The sequence below is a fragment of the Tachypleus tridentatus genome, chromosome 13 (assembly GCF_004210375.1).
Source record: "Tachypleus tridentatus isolate NWPU-2018 chromosome 13, ASM421037v1, whole genome shotgun sequence".
NCBI lineage: Eukaryota > Metazoa > Arthropoda > Merostomata > Xiphosura > Limulidae > Tachypleus > Tachypleus tridentatus.
The window spans coordinates 254631014-254647808 of NC_134837.1; the positions used below are offsets into that span (position 1 = coordinate 254631014).

At 35.3% G+C, this 16795-nt stretch overlaps 1 protein-coding gene across 5 annotated transcripts in view; it reads right to left on the reverse strand.

Moving 5' to 3' along the window:
* Nucleotides 1–16795, reverse strand: part of frj (membrane bound O-acyltransferase domain containing farjavit) — a 59897-nt gene that overhangs the window by 21657 nt on the left and 21445 nt on the right. For 2 of the 5 annotated variants that reach the window (XM_076474812.1, XM_076474810.1), the window contains exon 2: nt 286–389. The gene's annotated coding sequence lies outside the window, so the exon portion shown is untranslated. Of the gene's footprint in view, nt 1–62; nt 214–285; nt 390–2343; nt 2362–16795 lie in introns of those variants that run through there. The other 3 variants (XM_076474811.1, XM_076474809.1, XM_076474813.1) reach the window with 3 other exon arrangements.

Sequence of the window (16795 nt, forward strand, 5' to 3'; positions counted from 1 at the left end):
TCTAATCTGTACTAAAACTAAAAGTAATAAATGTTAATCACTAAAAATTTCGAGATTCTTACTGTCAATTTTACTTGACATACCGGTCTCCAATCTTAATATCAGCAGTTTATTAAATTGTACTCCCCCTACAATTTTATTGTAATTATTATTAATTTATTGAATACAAAATAAACTTTGCGCCATAAAAATAATCAAAGATAAAGTTTTAGAAATAATAAAAATTAAACTCTCTACAAATAAAGTTATCATAATATTTAAAATTTCCAATGTGTGTTAACTCACCACGCTAACTCAGCACTTATATCAGTACTGAACAAAGTCTAAAGTCTCGGATGTGGACTGGCTATTCAAGCTTTGTTGCCAAGAGTTTCGCTTGCCTACAATCACTGTAAGGACGATTACATTAGCTACAAAACTTGATAATGAATTTCACACATTCTCATAAAAAATATTACACTGAAATTAAACCGTACTGTATTGTTTCGCTATAATTATCATTACTGAATGGGATCCTTTTAAAATTATGTATTCATACAGATGAAACTGTCCAATAGAATCAGTTTTGCTTCATAACATAGCATAACATAAAATAATATTCAGGAACAACAAGAAACCTATTAAACATCTAGGATCTCCCATTTTGTAAACTAAACTAAAATTATTAAGTAATAAAATAATCCCTCAAAGTCAACCCACAGTTATGAATGTTTTTCCTAAACTCACTTAAATTTATTGTCGTCACGAAATCTGAAGGAAACCTTTTCCAAATACCGATCATCCTATTAAAAAAAATAAAACTGTCTTAGCTGAAAGTCACTCCTTGAAACCTGGTTTCCAGCATTCCAAGTCTGCTGACATACCGCTGTGCCACTGGGGGCTTATATAATTGTAAAAAAAAAAGCACAAAACATCCATAAAAACTTCAAGACATGAAACCTCAATTTTTCCTTTAACTCTAGATGGACCCTATAAACCATCATACCACATTTGATGAAGATCCATAAACATGGGAGCGAAGCAATGGTAAAAAACGGGAAAATGCCCATTAAAACTGAAACACAAAAAATGCAAAACAAATAATTTGTATGTATTTTCCCATGAAGCCACTGAACCTCCATACCAACTTTAGTGAAGATCCATTCACAGGAACTGTAAAACCCTGTAAAACCCGCAAACGATGTGTAAAACTGAAAATTTGTCTGTATCCCTTAACGAAACTCCATCTACAGGGGGCGAATTTATGGTGAAAAAAAACGCTCATAAAAACCACAAAACGCAAAGTGTAAACCTCAAAATTTCTATTCATTCCCCGCATAGACCTAATGAACCTCCATACCAATTTTGGTGAAATTTTGCCCAAACACTGCGAGGTAGTTATATGGAAGTACAACAGACAACAAACAGCATTATTATATTTACATAGAAAAGCCACTTCTCTTTCTTTAGTAGTCTATCTCTATTAAATAACCCATAACCGTGCCATCAAAATTGTCTACATTTAACCATATTTCAGTTATTCTTATTATGTCAAAATCCTTCATTCCAAACAGCGCTCTAAAGTCATCGATTTTATTTCTTATACTTTTAGAATTACAACAGTATCAATTAAGTCAACCCTTATAATTAATTCTATACTCATTTCCTGTCCCAAACATTTCTCTACATCTTCTTTTGGTCATTTAGTTTTCCTGGTCCTCACCGCTATCTAGTTCTAGTTTAAAACTTCCCTTTAACTTGAATTATTGAAAATTGCAAACAAGACAGTTCCTGAAGCATTTAAATGTAAACCACCCAATAAAAAAAAAACCTTCCTTTTTCCATTGAACTGATCCAACAACAGTAAACAGTGATTTTACTCATCCTTACATATTAACCTAAGTTTAGTATTGTGCTCTAGTAACATACTTATAAATTCATTCCCAAAGGTAGTTGTTGGCAGTGTCCCTGACACAATGAAGTTATTACACTTTTCTTTAAATGTTTTTATCAATTCCCTGTACTTATCAATTAACTCCCTTGACCTATCTTTCCCTACATCATCCCCCCCTATGTGCACAACAAAAACTCAATCATCGCTAACCAAGGACTGAAATCTATTGCCCAATAAAACATGCTCATTACAATTAAATCCACTATTTTAGTCCTAACAGCACTGTTTCTAACTTCCTGAAAGTCATTGTTAGCTGATGTATCCCATGCAAGCAAAAACTTAAAGTTCCTCCTTATATAGGCCACAATGGCCAGAGATTCTTGAACTCCAAGAGCTTTTTCATCAGAAGCTTAAAAAAATGATCAAACTTTTTTGTTAAAACAAAGGAAGAATATTCATCTTCAGCATACCTGAACTTTTAATTTGAGAAGGACGCATGCTCTGAAATCCTTTTCGGAGACGTCTGGTCGTTGAAGCAGTACAGCCTTTGTAGCAAAAAGACAAATATGAATTTTTGAATATTTTTTAAATTTAGTCTTTAAATGGAAAGCGTGTGTGTGTGTGATTTATTATAGCAAAGTCACATGGGGCTATCTGCTGAGCTCACCGAAAGGAATCGAACCCCTGATTTTAGCGTTGAAAATCCGTAGACATACTAGCTGTACTAGCAGAGGCCTAAATGAAAAGACACTTCAAAGATGAAAACCAAAAACCTTGAGTAACATGAAAATTTGAAATCTTAAATACAAATATTCATTACCTAAATAATGAAGTGTGAGAAAACTTATCACCTGCAAAAAACACTGCACAATGAAGAGGATTGAACTCACCGGAGCAGTTTGTTTGTTGTTTAGTGAAGTGAAACACACAAATCGAACCAGAATTCAGAATTATTGGAAATAAGTTCCATTGCCTTTTTAACATTATTTTACACAAAATTAAGTATGGAAAACCTTTTTTGTAACATGTTTAACATTAGATAATTTTCATTTAAGAAAGAAATACGTCATGCACGCCCAGTTAGAAAATTCTATGGCTGCATTTAATAAAGCTATATTATATAACGGATTTACTCTTATACTCTTTTAATATCTACGTTTGTTTCAGTTTGATGTATGTGACATATATTGTTGTATGTGTATTATGCAAATCCTGCCTGTTCTCTAAATTTGTAAAAGATTATCGAGAGTAACAATATTTGTTTCACTAAAAGGTTAGCACGTTTTCGAACATTGTTGAAATTTCGAGAGTGTTGCGTGATTGGTATATAAAACCGACGCGCCGAAAGACAATTATTATTATTGTTTGTCAGCTACAGTAAGTATACTATGAGCTTCGGCAATTATAATTGTAATTAACGCATATTAATAAGAAAACTACAGAATTTGACCAAGAACGTTAATAGATTTCGAACATGATAAACCATTTAACTTCACTGAATTAACTTCGAACGTTAGTATTTCTAGGAGAGCATTAAATAACTTCGTCGATAGAAAGTCAGCTCAGAAGCGACGTGAGACCAACCAAGCTAGCTAGCTTAAGTGAAGTGTAACAGTATCAGTTCAGAATTAATTATCTCGTCGTGAGGCTGGACCCTCGATAAAATATTCTATTCTAGACCAGATAGAAGACTCAATATAATTTGTAAGTTTGTAAAACTCTTGTACATAAATCATTATTTATAACAACTATTATAAATTGTATTATTGTTTGTGTATTAACATATATTCGTGTTAGAAAGTAAATTTTGTGTATCAATCGTGTTGGCAAACATCATAAATTTGATACGTATCAATATTCAATTAACTTCTTAGTTCAAATTCAGATTTCTAGGTTATTTGAAATCCTAATACCTAATGTACGTTACATAATAAATCAGAGGCTCATCCGAAATAAATTGTAATATGTAACATTAATTTTAATTAAGATTTTACTTTTAATTTAGAATTTTGTTTCTCATTCAAACAAATCGAGCTTGAACAAGCCCACCTCAAAGCCTAGAAAGAGCAAGCCTGTGTCGAAGTGGAAAGAAAATAAAATAGAGACATCTCGAGGCTGAACAAATCCGTAGATAAGCCGAGAAAGAAATTAGACTGAAATAAATAGAAATTAGATTAAACCGCGATCAATCAAAGCAAAATAACAACTTTGAACTCAATAAATATTAAAGTACTACAATTTAATGAAAATGTAGTTGATAAATATTTTTAACATTTTGAATAAAGTTGCCCAAACAATGGAATGGTTCACCGAGAAATGGTCATTATTTATTACAGTGTTTTAACTGGTAAAGCTCCAGAAGCTTATGCTGCTTTGTCTTTAGGCAATTGTACAGATTATAATAAGGTTAAAGCAGCTATTCTTAGAGCATACGACTTATAGTACTGAAGGCTTATCACCCAACGTTTCGAGGCTATCGCAAGCAAGATAGCCAAACTTATATGAAATTCGCCCACAAAAAAAGAGGCTCATTTTGATCTATAGTGTAATTCTGTGTATATTGGCAACGGTTTCGACAAATTAAGTCAATTATACCTAATTGAGGAATTTAAACGCTGTACAAGTGACGACCTCTGAATTTATTTGGGTGAAAAAAATGTTGAAACTCTTTCCAATAATTACACTTTAATGCATGAAACTACTTTTCATAAGAACAAATTCCCGCCATCTCAGCAAAAAACCGCTGTCTGTTCAATCCAATAAAGTTAAGGATTCTTCCAAAATTCTGGCTTCTCTAGTTCGTATTCTTAACATAGGGGGATGAAATTTCGTCAAAATTATCAAGGCCTGCCTGGTAATTTTATAAAATAACTGGTCACGATTGTTGAAGTTTGAAAAAGAAAAATTGAAAGGAGGCAACACTAGGTGCGTTCGTGTCCATATGGGGACAAAGTTTTACCAGATCACCCGATGTTATTAATTTGGCCACTAATAAAAATTTAGACCTCTTGTGTCTGTTTTAGGAAGGAAATTAGACCTCTTGTGTCTGTTTTAGGAAGGAAATTAGACCTCTTGTGTCTGTTTTAGGAAGAAATTTAGACCTCTTGTGTCTGTTGGTTCTGTGCCTTTGACAAATAACTCTGTTTATCTCGCACCCGCACGTATTGCAAGTGATACTGAGGCGATTCAGTCATTGTTGTTAGAAGATATATTGCTTTTAGAGTATTGCCACTGATGAGTCTGTTTCGGCTCAGGGTACTGAGGATAACTTTGTTAATGTTTCTCTTTATAACATTTACTTAACATCAGACCTAGTTTCGGGACTAATTGTGGTCGGAGTAAGACCTACCCGGCCATTTAAGGGTGTGTCATTTATGTTGGGAAACGATTTGGCTGTGGAAAAGTTGTTGTTGAATAAAAAATTGTTAGTAATAAAACAACAAGTGGTGTAGAAGTTAATTTCGCTTTTTAAAACCAAGTACCAATGCTTAATAGGAGTTCACATCTACTGATATTCCCCTCAATTAAACCATTGATTTAGCTACAAACTGAATACATCATGATCAGAATGTCGTAAGAAGCATTCCAAAAGTCATAAGGCCCGTCCTACCAAATAATTTCACCGTTTTAGGCGTGGGAGCGTTATAAAGTTACAGTCAATCCCACTCTTCATTGGTCAAAAAGAGTATCCCAAGAGTTGGCGGTGAATAGTGGTGATTAGCTGTCTTCCACATAGTCTTTTACTGTTAAATTAGGGACGGTTAGCGCAAATAACTATCGTGTAGTTTTGCGCAAAATCCAAACCAACCAATCAACCAAACAAACAAACATTTGAAAGCAACGTTGAAATATGGCACTCAAAACTCACATTTAAGGTCTAATAACAACATTTATGACCAGATTTAGGAGGTGGTTCTGAAATCTTGTCTTGGCACTACTTTATCTTGTTCACTACCAAATTATCATAAAAGGTACTGATTTACCATCTGTCCTGGTTAGTTCAAAATTTCTTTATTGGTATATTGACAACTGACGACATGTGTCAGATGAGAGTCATCAATCACGTTCTTCCTCAACACACTATACTAGTCAACACTACAGTATCAAACTTATTGTTGAATCTGAAAATAGATTTACGTTTTACTTTTAGATCTTGTTTAATTGTTTGTATTGCATTTCGCGCAACGCCGCACGAGCGTTACGTGCGCAACGTTTTTCCGATAGATACCCTGGTTGAACAAACCTAACCCGGTTTTCACGTGTGTTACTTTCAAACCTATACTTATATGTGTGTGTTGTTCTTATAGCAAAGCCGTATCAAGCTATCTACTGTGTCCACTAAGGGGAATCGAACCCCTGATTTTAGCGTTATAAATCCGAAGCTAGACTTATACAGACCCTTACTGCAACTTTAAAACTTTTATACCTGAATCGTTTAAATGTGTGTTTTTTTGTGTGTGTTGTAACAGTTAGTAGGAATTAGTTAATATTAAACATACTGCAAAGAGTAGTTAACATTTAATGAATGATAACGTTAATAAGTCAGTGGTAACTATTTATAATAATTCTAATTAACCATCTTTTTTTACTTCACACTTATTTACGTGATGAATGTTTCTTAGTTCGTTTTTGAATTTCGCGCAAACCTACACGAGGGCTACCTGCGCTAGTCGTCCCTAATTTAGCAGTATAAGACTAGAGGGAAGACAGTTAGTCATCACCATTCACCTCCAACTCTTGGTCTACTCTTTTACCAACGAATAGTGGGATTCACCGTACATTATAACGCCCCCATAGCAGAAAGGACGAGCACACTTGATGTGTTGGGGATTCGAACCCGCGACCCTCAGATTACGATTGGAGTACCTTAACCACTCCAGTCATGCCGGGCCTGTGATGAATATTTGTAACTTGATCTTTATAATGAATATTTGTGTATTAGGTATTACTGTTCAGTATTGCTTACCTCCAGCTACATGTAGTGTGATTTTAGAAGTTCATTTTGTCCCTGAAGTTTTTTTGCCATTTAAAGGAAAGGTTCAAAACTTTAAAAAAAAAAAAAAAATTGTTATTTACAACAAACAGATCTTCCTTTTACGCTCTAAAGGTTCAACTAGTTCAACGACCACGCGTGCCCAACAAAGTGTAATCTTTCTGAATATTCATGTTTCTCTACTTACAATGCCTCCTAGTGGCTCAGCGGTGTGTTATGTGAACTTACAACATAAGAAACCGCGTTTCTATACATAGAGAAGAGAGGTGGGATAGCGATTTTTTTAGCAGCACAGTGAAACAAGTTCTTGTTGTCTTCAAGTTATTGGATTTATTGATGACGTCATAAGATCATATTACACAATAAGTCCGTGAAGCATAAAACATTTCCGTACAGTATTTATGTGGGGACAGACTGATTATTACGTTTGGTTTTATAAGCAATTCGAAATTGTGCAGTAAAGAAACTGACTTAATGGTACCTTTACGTATTGCAATAAACTTTCCTGTCTCTCAAAACAGTTATATTTTAAAAAAATATATTTGTAATATTCATAGCGCGAGATGTAGAACATTTAGCGCTTGACCACAAATCGCTGCGTGCGTTTATTGCATAGCACTGTGAAAGTGGAAAACAAAGCCACTGAATAGATCTATACGTTTTACAGCACCTTCGAAATTAGTAGCAGCATGTATCACTGAAATATATTATGTTGTTTGAAGTAAAGCACAAATCTACACGATGAGCTATCTGTACTCTTGTTTTGGTTTGTTTTGAATCTCGTGCAAAGCTTCACGAGGGTTATCTGCGCCAGCCGTCTCAAATTTAGCAGTGTAAAACTAGAGGGAGGGCAGCTAGTCATCACCACCCACCACCAACTCTTAGGCTACTATTCTCTTAGCCCTGATATAACATTTAAACATACTATCAAAGTAATTGAGAATTTATTAGTGTTGTAACATTTTCTAATTGTTCGTTTTGGATTATTTGATGAAAATAAAGTACAGTCCAGTGTATATAATGATAACTAATTTATTTATTTCTTAAATAACGTTTGCTACAGGCTAAATTGTAGGCCTAAGTTCACAAACAAACTTTCCAACACAGGTATTGAAACTCCTATAAATAAACCTATTACATTAGTTACGTTTAACAAAATCTTTCTTGATATGTAACAAATGCTAACTAACTTATTAATTTACAGAATCACTAATTCTCACATTCAGTAAAGTTATTGAAACGTTACTTGATCAATATTTTTGATCAACAACTGATCAGTCATTTATAAATTGGATACTTCACTTAATTCTCGATCGCTGCTTAATAAACTAATAACTTACTCGTATTTATAATTAATGTACTCGTGTCTAGTTTGTTTGTTTTAATTTCGCGTAAAGCTACACGAGGACTGTCTGCGCTAGCCGTCCCTAATTTAGCAGTGTAAGACTAGAGGGAAGGCAGCTAGTCATCACCACCCACCGCCAGCTCTTGGGCTACTCTTTTACCAACGAATAGTGAGATTGGCCGTCACATTATCACGCGCCCACGGCTGAAAGGGTAGGCATGTTTGGCGTGAGAGGGATTCGAACTCGCGACACTCGGTTTACGAGTCGAGTGCCTTAACTCGTGTCTGGAAAGTAGTCGAAGTTACTAGATTCTTCAATTCAGAGTGAACCTTCTCGGCATTCTCGGACTACTTTTATAAACTTATTTTATGTTAACGTCACGAGCTTTGCAGCAATTATCTAGATTAAAATCGCATAAATATAGTTTACAACATTAGTGTGCTGTTGGGATTCTTCAAACCAGTCACAGTGCTTTTAGTCACACATTCGTTCTGTACGCTGAAGCTTCATTATGAACAAATTTCATAGGAAGTCGATGTTAAAATTAAGAACAGTGAAAAGAAAGGTTTAATATGCTATTTTCAATAGCAGTTTGTTTGTTTCTGAATTTCACGCAAAGCTGCACGAGGACTATCTAAGCCAGCCGTCCTTAATTTAACAGAGTTGTTGTTTTGAATTAAGCACAAAGCTACACAGTGGTCTCTCTGTGCTCTGCCCATCACGGGTATCGAAACCTGGATTGTAGCGTTGTAAGTCCGCAGACATACCGCTGAGCCACTGGGGGGCAATTTAGCAGTGTAAGACTAGAAGGAAGGCAGCTAGTCATCACCACCCACCGCCAACTTTCGAGCTACTCTTTTACCAACGAAAAGTGGGATTAACAATCACATTGTAAAGCCCCCACTGCTGGAAGGTTGAGCATGGTCGGTGTGACGGGGATTCGAATCCGCAACATTCAGATCACGAGCCGGGTAGAATTTGTTTGTCGATAAGCATAGTGGGCTACCTGTGCCTTGCCAGTCAATGGTGTTGAAACCCAATTGTATTTTGTTGCGTTATACGCTTTCAAACTCACCGCTGAGCCAGATTTTTTAAATTAAATAAAAACATGAAACATAATATGTCTGATGAAATCCTCAAAGTTAGCCAAAGTATATGATCGATCGTCAGGGTTCAAGTACTAAAGTACCAAACATATATTCTCAAGACGGCAACTCTCTCTGTTGACCCGAAGACGATCTAAGAAGGTCAAAACGTTGTTCTGTACTGTATTTTAATTAACATTTTAATACCTATACCAGCTGACTTGAGAATACATTTGCACTTCAAGTGGGTTTCTCTTCATCACGGAGAAAAAAAAAACTGTGTTGAGCACGATTTGGTACAGTGAATGTTAATATACGTACGAACATCGTGTACAGCTATACAGACTTCGCAGATGATGTTCGTACGTATATTAACGCACTGGATCGTGTTAAATACGCAGCAAGAATAACTTTTCAGTGTTTACTGGACAATATTTCCTGAACGATTTTGTTGTTGTTTCACTAACAAACGCTAGACGTTTTGTAAAATGATTTCACGCGTGATAGAAAGCACGTGATCAAATATCTTGCTACTTAATATGCATATTTTCCACACTTCCACTTCTTTATAGTTTATCTTTCATTAAGTATACGGAGTTCACGATGTCTTGGCACCTTACACACACTTCGGTACTAATAATCTACATGTCTAGTGCATCTTTGCAGCACGTGCAGATCAAGTAACGTGTCTACGTGTTCCTGTCTGGACAATGTATACGAAAATATTTGGACATCAAATTACCTTATGTGATAAGAATTACGTTACAGGAACCTCCATCTCGGTATTGCACTCACATATTAATAAGATTATTACGAATATTATTTTCTTTCCAAGTTTTTATGGTAAGAACATTGTACATGTATAACTAAGATTTCTAACTCCTATATTCTTGGTTAGAAAATACTTGTTTGTTTAAGTGTGAATTTGCACAATAGGTTATTTGTGCTGTGCCCACAGCGTGGATGGAAGCCTGAATTTTGTTGTTATAACCCCTCGGGCTTACCACTAGGCTACAGAGAATCTCAAGTTAAACAACTTATTCCAAAATAATTATTGACTTAGCATCTTTTTATTACTGTTGTCCTTCAGAATAAAAATAATTCTTGCTGAAAAAGGTCAACGACTCCAAGTTGTCAAACCTAGTTTATTGACCAACTAGAGGTCATACAAATAAATGTAACGATTCATCACCATTTAGAAGAAACAACATCTGACCCGAAAACCTTGAGAGTATACGATTTTGAAACAGTTTAACCTATTATATCAAATTTGACTTTTGAGACCAAGGATTTGACTGCAAAAATAAAACAATATGACGCTGAAGAGAGGGGAAAAATGACCATTTATTTTACTGACGTAGTAAAGTATATTAAATATAAATACTGTACATTATTATAAATTATAACTGGTTCTTGGTGGTTACCAACGTTCCCATTGTTGCATAAATCATGTATAATCATCTACATGTCTCTGCTCTATCACTTGTGTATAACCCGTCATAAATGACTTAGCAATATACTTTAATGTCATGGTTCATAGCTAACTGAAATAAATACATTCTGCAAAATCGAGCTTCACCAACAAAGAGGCAGAAAAATGCAGTTGAGACAAGCAAAAGTCGATTGACTTCTTTGCTACTCAGTCAAAATTAAGATTATTTATTAAATGAAATCGTCGCATTCATAAAAGTGTGTTTGTGTTTTTCATATAGCAAAGCCACAAAGGGTTATCTGCTCAGCCCACCGAGGGGAATCGAACCCCTGATTTTAGCGTTGTAAATCCGCAGACATACCGCTGTACTAGCGGGGGCGTGTATTCATAAAAAAATGGGTAAAAATGAGTTATATTAACAACTTATAATATACAGAATATCCAGTGCGTTTCGGCAACAATATGTTCCAACAATGGATTTTATGTCATATTGCTCAGCAACAAAAGTATGATCCAATATTGTTAGTTTAGTATAAAATAAAGGTAAATACAGCAAAACTGGAAAAATGTTTATTCATTAATGGGAGTTTCCGTTGATTAAAGATATTGTTTTATTATTTACAAAGTTAATGACATAACAGAAAATATCTTAATTCAGAAAAGATTTAAATTTACAATTAGATTGATATATTTATTTTGTGATAAATGTTATTCTCTTGGTTTCTAGACTAGGTGGTCCCACATTACGTCTCAAGGTTTATTGTACCAACATTCACTGCACCAAGAAGGTTTCAACATCGCCCATTCACCCCGTCACTAAAATCGTAATGGACAAAGAGTAATCGAACTATTCTACCTGGATAAATGTATTGTGGCTTTTATGACTCCTCCTATCTAGAAAAGTCCTGAGAAATCAAAAGTGATGTGACGTAACGCACACTAGTTCTTTTATATCGGTTAGCTGCTTCACTACTATGCTCGTAACACTAATGGTACGGCATGGCCAGGTAGTTAAGGCACTCAACTCATAACCCGAGGGTCGCGGGTTCGAATCCCTGTCACACCAAACGTGCTCGCCCTTTCAGTCGTGGGGGCATTATAATGTTACGGTCAATCCCACTTTTCGTTGGTAAAGAGCAGCCCAAGAGTTGGCGGTGGGTGGTGATGACTAGCTGCCTTCCCTCTAGTCTTACACTGCGAAATTAGGGACGGCTAGTGCAGATAGCTCTCGAGTAGCTTTGCGCGAAATTCAAAACAAACAAACAAACAATCGTAACTATGCATAAACTGGAGCGGGTTGGTCAAGTGGTATAAAAGTGGATTTTGGAGCTGGCAAACTCCATTCTAATCCATTAAAGACATTAAAATATTCGCCATAATTTGAGTTTTGATGGTGTATGGTATGAAGCTTCTGATTGGTTGTAGTCTTTCTGGTTAGAAGTTCAAAATTAGAGATGGTGTTAAACCCATTTTATCCTAGAGGTCAGATAACTTTTGACATCTTATTTATTACCAAATATTTAAATTAAAGTGGGCAATTCCATTTTTTTATTTTACCGAAAATAAATACATGAAAATAGCATTATATTTAAAACTGAAAAGAAATATACAATAATGGAAAAGGGTAAACTGAAATCACAGTTTATGCTGTTCTGTTGCACTATATGGTACAGCATACGACTGTGGGACATATCAAAGGTAATTGGGTAATACATTGTGAGTGCCTGTCAAAATATTTTGGCAGGTATTATGTTTGATACTCCTGTCGTAAAATGTTGAACATTTTGAGTTTTAAGTAAATGTCCATTGACGTTACATTGCTGATAGTACGAAAAGTGTAACGCTTACGTATTGTAAAGGCCTGGCATGGCCCAGCGCGTTAAGGCTTGCGCTTCGTAATCTGAGGGTCGCGGGTTCGCGCCCGAATCGCGCCAAACATGCTCGCCCTCCCAGCCGTGGGGGCGTTATAATGTGACGGTCAATCTCACTTTTCGTTAGTAAAGAGCAGCCCAAGAGTTGGCGGTGGGTGGTGATGACTATTTGCCTTCCCTATAGTCTTACACTGCTAAATTAGGGACGGCTAGCAAAGATAGCCCTCGAGTAGCTTTGTGCGAAATTCCAAAACAAACAAACAAACGTATTGTAAACAATTGTAGTTTTTATCAGCTGTACGGTAAACGTAGGATACTCTGTATTGTGTAGAGTACTTTTCTATATTACATCACTAAGCTACGTGTAATTGTTTTTCTCTTTGGTAATTCCATGGCCGAATTCCTTTCGTTGTAACGACTGAACCAGAATAAGTTTGTCAGTTTAATTTACCGATTCATACTGAAATTCGTCACTTCATTAGTGACTGTGAAACTGTAATACATTTTAAATCTTGCAATGCTTTGGTCGATCTGTGATTGAGATATGCCTTTCAGTTTTTATGTGTTCACCTTTTTTACTACCACGAGTTTTACAGTATTTTTATTTACTACTGAGCCAAGTAATATGTCACGCGCATTATATATTTTAAAATAACTGGTAGCTTTCACTAAATGATTGGCCCTTTAGATTAAAAATGTCTCGTGTTATTGGCCTTTCTTACAGTAGGATTTAGTTAATCATCCAATAACCGATCTTCTCAGAACCTTTTTTTTTTTTTTTGAGATTAGTGTATAATTAGTGTATTATTGGTTAATTGTTAGGTCCGCCCTGTCAGTTTCTGACCAATAAGGATGCTTTAAAAAGAAACGAGCTTCTGGTCAGCTTCATGATAATTTCTTGTTTCCAGTGTGACCTAAGATGTCGAACCTTAAGACCCTTCTTCCTTAATGTTTGCCTCCAGTGGCTCAGCGATAAACTCGATACCTTATAAGACTAAATTTCCTGGTACGAATCCAGTGATGGGCAGAGTACAGATATCCTTTTCCGCTGAATCTTAACTGACAAGAAACAAATAAATCAATCCTTGTTTCTTATACGAAACGTATTTACTATTTTAAAATTATTTAGAGCAATGGTGACTTTTAGATTTTCTTAGCATTTCCTTATATACCGACCAGAAAAGTTTGTAATTAAACGACTAAAACGTTTAGGTTATAATTTATGATAAGTTCGGGAAGTTCTCAACTAAGTTTAGTATTTTCTAAAATCTCAGCTAGTTACACTTAGATCCAACATTTTACGTCTTGTAATTTGAAAGTTGAATAGGCCTAACTTAATTACATTCCGAGAGGTCTAAATACACTTGGGTTTGAATGAGGAACTATTACTTAAGTGATAGTGCAATATTTTGCTTATTTGTTTCACGTTTTCAAACATTTGTGTTACACTTGTTATTACGAAAACAAAATATTAAAAGCTAATAGATATTACACAGCTTGTTTATTTATTTTTCCGTAAAGTTAGACAATTGGTTATCTGCGTTGTGGAATCAAGCCCCAAATTTTAGTGTTATAAGACCTGAAGCTTTGTGCTAGATCAGTTATTATTTTATTTATTATGGTGTTATTTTTTGATTTTCGCGCAAAGCTACTCAAGGGCTATCTGCGCTAGCCGTCCCTAATTTAGCAGTGTAAGACTAGAGGGAGGGCAACTAATCATCACCACCCACCGCCAACTCTTGGACTACTCTTTTGCTAACGAATAGTGGGATTGACTGTCACATTATAATGCTCCTACGCCTGAATGAGCGAGCATGTTTGATTTGATGGGGATTCAAACCCGCGACCCTCGGATTACCAGTCGAGTACTTTAACCATCTGGCCATTCTGGGCCTTACTGTTGCAACTCCTTTTTAGAATGTTTATGAATTTCTCGTGGTTTAAGGACTACATACATGAACGTCTGCAGAAGTCTTTCGAGAATCAGGTAAATAAGTTTTTTTCACGGGGAGGGAAGAAGAGAGGTTATGTGAAATTGTGAACTGAATAAAAAAAAATTGATATACATATTTTAAATGATTAAAGAAATAATTATGTTTCTCACTTTTGAGGGGGTCTCTCCCCAATCGCGGGCGCGCATGACCTCAGGTTGAGAGCCCCTTCATTTTTTTTTTTTTTTTAAAGTTAAATATACTTTAAGCGAACATGTAATTATCAGATATCATTTGAACCTGAATGGTGTTGTTATTGAATGTCCAGCACCAACCTAGTAACAACATTTGGGGGGAGGGGAAGTGTTTAGTATGAATATGTAGATTGAGATTATGTTGTTCAGTGATGTCGAGAAAACGCACTTGTAGAGAAATATTTTCTCAACCCAAACGAGCTGTTTTTACACATAGATTACGTTGTTGTTTTGTTCCCATAAAAAGTTGCTCTACCTGATGGTGACCCCTGCTGTTCTCGCTTGCTCTCTCTACCCGAATCCAGGTAGAGGGAGAGAACGTTCACCTGCTTCCACCTCAATTCCCAAGACTCTACTCGTGTTATTCCAGCTATTAAATAATTATTAATTGTAAACTAAGTTCTTTATGGATTACAGACCCAGCCACGTTGTATAAACATGCTTTCTTCATGACTTCGCACTGAAGCTTCAGGCATATTCCAAATCCTTCATTGTGAAAATCTTCTATAACGAAATACTGTAGGAACCAACTTATATTTCACTTGAAAGTGACCTTAAATAAATATTGGACATGTAATAACACTGTATGAATATCTTAAATAAATTAGTGGTATATATCTTTCTTTTCCAAAGAAAGTATAAATGTATAGATATTATGATAGAGGTAAAACATTTACTGGTTGATTCAGTTTACCTTAAAACACAGGACAAGAACGGCCGTTTAGATTAATTAATCTACTTTAAAAGTATAAACCCGCTATTCCAGAGATAATCGCGAAAACTGTTTTTATGTTGAATGCACTTGTTCGAAACACTTCATAAAACAGTTAGTCAACGGTACGAGTTTATGTTGAAAGGTTTGTTTGTTTTGAATTTCGCGCAAAGCTACACGAGGGCTATCTGCACTCGCCGTCCCTAATGTAGCAGTGTAAAACTAGAGGGAAGACAACTATTTATGCGTAATATCATTACGCGATACATGAGAGCACTTGGGTTAACCGTTCCCAATTTAGCAGTGTAAGACGAGAGGGAAGGCAGCTAGTCATCACCACCCACCGTCAACTCTTTTACCAACGAATAATGGGATTGACCGAACTTTATAACGCACCCACGGCTGAAAGGACGAGCATGTTTGGTTATATTGAAAAAATCCTGTTAAAATATTAAAACAGTAACAAGAGGTACCAGTCCGTATAGAAAGTACTTGTTAAAATAGTCACCAGAGGTACTAGTTTGCATTTAAAGTACTTGTTAAAATATTCAACAGAGACAATAGTGTTTATTGAAAATACTTGTTACAATAATCACGAGAGACACTAGTTTGTGTTGAAAGTAATTGTTACAATAATCACGAAAGCTACTAGTTTGTATTGAAAGTATTTGTTACAATAGTCACCAGAGATACTGTTTTGTGTTGAAAGTAATTGTTACAATAATCACGAAAGCTATTAGTTTGTATTGAAAGTATTTGTTACAATAGTCACCAGAGATACTGTTTTGTGTTGAAAGTAATTGTTACAATAATCACTAAAGCTACTAGTTTGTATTGAAAGTATTTGTTACAATAGTCACCAGAGATACTGTTTTGTGTTGAAAGTAATTGTTACAATAATCACGAAAGCTACTAGTTTGTATTGAAAGTATTTGTTACAATAGTCACCAGAGATACTGTTTTGTGTTGAAAGTAATTGTGAAAACGTTCACCATAGGTACTAGTTTGTATTGAAAATATCTGTTAAAATAGTCACCAGAGGTGCTAGTTTGTATTAAAAATAATTGTTACAATAGTCACGAGAGGTACTAGTGTGTGTTGAAAGTACTTGTAAAAACATTCACCAGAGGTACTCGTCTGTATTGAAAATAATTGTTAAAATAGTCACCAGAGGTACTAATTTGTATAGAACATCACTTCTAAAACAAAAGTAAAGCTTTCTTTAAGACCAGGAAATAATTATATTAGAAAACGGTGATTGCTTCAGTGTTTCTGTTTTTTTCCTTCCTTGAAGCATC